This window comes from Microtus ochrogaster, linkage group LG1 (assembly GCF_000317375.1).
Source record: "Microtus ochrogaster isolate Prairie Vole_2 linkage group LG1, MicOch1.0, whole genome shotgun sequence".
Classification (NCBI taxonomy): domain Eukaryota; kingdom Metazoa; phylum Chordata; class Mammalia; order Rodentia; family Cricetidae; genus Microtus; species Microtus ochrogaster.
In genome coordinates this window covers 12,499,361-12,502,248 of record NC_022027.1, presented here as the reverse complement: position 1 = coordinate 12,502,248, position 2,888 = coordinate 12,499,361, and positions in this window count along the sequence as shown.

Sequence of the window (2,888 nt, the reverse complement as noted above, 5' to 3'; positions counted from 1 at the left end):
CCACCACCGCCCGGCTCTGAAAAAGGTATTTCTAACAAAGCGTGAGGACCACCTTTCCCCCCAGAAGTTTTCACTCCAGGAGAGATTGCATATCATTTCTTTTTTTTACCTAATAAACAAAACATTTAAATAAGAAAGGAATGAGTTTGGAAGGGCACGTGTCCAGTGGGCAGTTGAAGCAGATGTAGCTCACTAACACAGTCACCTACAGTACTGCTTTTATTCCTTCTCTGTCTCAGCAGGGTGTCACTACGGAGTCCTGACTGGCTGGAGCTCAGTGTGTGAACCAAGCCTCCTCTGAACTTCTAAAAAGTCTCCTTTTGCCTCCCAACAAGGCTGATGGTGTTTTTAACCTAAAATCAAGTCGAATTAAGATTCCCACATTAATGAACCGTACCCCCAACACTGAGCTCTTAGCTATAAGTCATTAGAGAATGGGTTTAACCTCCAAGACCTCTCTCTCACCTGTAAAAGGTAGGTGATAGTGCCCAACTCGTAGAGTTGTTCCGGGGATTCACAGTGTCCCTGTATGTGAGCAATGTCATTCATCAGCAAGTTCACAACTCGCATTCTTGCCGAAATCCTTCTTAAGCACAAAGTGTCGCTTGAGCGTCTCAAAAACCCATTTTAAGATAGCTAACTATCCAGATAAGTGGTAGTTTCTTTCTTTAGCATAGCCCATTCAGAAATGACAGTTGTTTAGTATCATTTCAAAAAGACTCACATACCTCAAGTAATTGAGAAAAAAAACCCTTGTAGCCAGGGGGTACTTTTGAGTATATACATAAAACAGGGCATCCTGTCATCAATCACATGGGATGGCCACAACATGCATAAAAGAAAGACTCCCTGGGGCTAGGGGATAGCTCAGTTAATTTGCCAGACATCACGGGGATCTGAGTTCAATACCACAGTACCTGTGTAAAGGTAGAGCAAGCTCCCCCCACACACACAGGTAATCCCAGCTGGGAAGGAAGGAACAACATGAGTGCTAGCCAGTGAGTCTAAGGGAATCAGCAAGTTCCACATTCAGAAAGGGACCCTGAGATGGGAAGCAACTGAGGAGGTCACCTAATGTCAAGCACTGGCTTCCAAGTGTGCGTATATGCACACACACACGCACACACACACGTATGTACACATATCCTATTTTTCCCTCATCCCTATACCCTTGTGTTTACAGCAGCATCTCTGTTGTGTCCTAGTGTATGTTAATCAGAGTCTCAGAAGGTTGCAAGAGCGCAGTAGATGGTATTAGACTGTGCAATTCTATAAGGAACGTGAGCTCTAACTCCAAGATTAAAAAAGACTAAGGAAGCCGGGCAGTGGTGGAGCACACCTTTGATCCCAGCACTGAAGGAGGCAGAGGCAGGCGGGTCTCTGAGCTCATGGCCAGACTACAGAGTGAGTTCGAGGACAACCAGGACTACACACAAAAAAAAAACCCCGTTTGGGATAAAAGAAAACAATAAGGAAAGCACTGGAATACTGGAAGCGAGTCACGGAATGAACTTGAGAAACAGGCTTCAGGTGAGTCTGAGAAAGGAAAGCAAATGCCCATGCTTTCTTTCAAGTTATGTTTGAGTTTTTACAAGATTCTTTGACCCTAGCAATTTGACTTTTTTTGTAGGCCTGGTTTGTGTTTTTTTTGCTTGGGTTGTTAAGGTGCAGCAATACTGGGAGGCCAAGCAGAAAGCAGGCCATTTTGCTCTAGCTAAGTGCAGCATGAATGGATCAAATGTATGTAAAGTGTATGTACAAATTTCAAAACCTGCCGGAGCTTTCAACAGCAAATTAATTAATAGGAAGAAAATGTTTCCATGTGTGGTTCATGTGTTTAGTTTCTTTTCTTTTTTATGTATTAGTATCTTGCCATGGGTGTCAGGTCCCCTGGAACTGGAATTACAGACAGTTGTGAGCTGTCATATGGGTATTGGGAATTGAACCTGAGTCCTCTGAAAGAACAGTCAATGTTTTTAACCACTGAGCCATCTCTCCAGCCCCCGTTTTCCATTCTTTTTATAACATAAGGAATATAAAGGCAGTTAACACTAAACAAAGAAATCATACCATGGGAATCATAAAATTCCAGTTTCTCATTCATAGAGGCATATATTAAAATTCTAACTTCACAGAATTTTCCCCTTTGTTATGTATCATATATTGCACTCGTTAAGGGATTTGCATTATGTCAGTGTTAAATATCCAGTATGAAGAAACAGCTGGAGCGGGGCAGTGGTGGTGCATGCCTTTAATCCCAGCACTCGGGAGGCAGAGGCAGGTGGATCTCTGTGAGTTCAAGACCAGCCTGGTCTACAAGAGCTGTTCCAGGACAGGCTCCAAAGCCACAGAGAAACCCTGCTCTGAAAACCAAAAAAAGAAAAGAAAGAAAGAAAGAAAGAAAGAGCTGGAGTCAAGGCCTTCACCACTAACTAGCTGGCCCACTGTGGACAGATTCATTTTTTCCTAATCTGTAAACGGGGAACATAGGGTTTGAAATTGTTCATGAACTTACCAGGTACACAGGAAGCTTCTAACCCTGGGAATTTCTACATATTCTGTTTTCTGAACCCTTAGATGAACTATCACCTGCATTAGTGTTCTGTGGCATGCATCAAGTTAGATCATTGTAAGCATTTAATAGAAACAGTTGACCTTAGGTAAAAGGTCATGGCACTTAATTTCTCAACTGGCACATTTGCTTTTGAAAAGTCGACTCTGGGGCTAGGACACTGGCTTGGTATGAGAATCAGAGTTTGGATCCCCCATAAACCTATGCAAATAAATGCCAGGTGGGCCTAGTGGCCCATCTGTAATTCTAGCTTCTGACGACAGAGCACGGGGATCCCCAGAACAAGCTGGCCAGGAGCCTGGCCATGTCGGTGAGC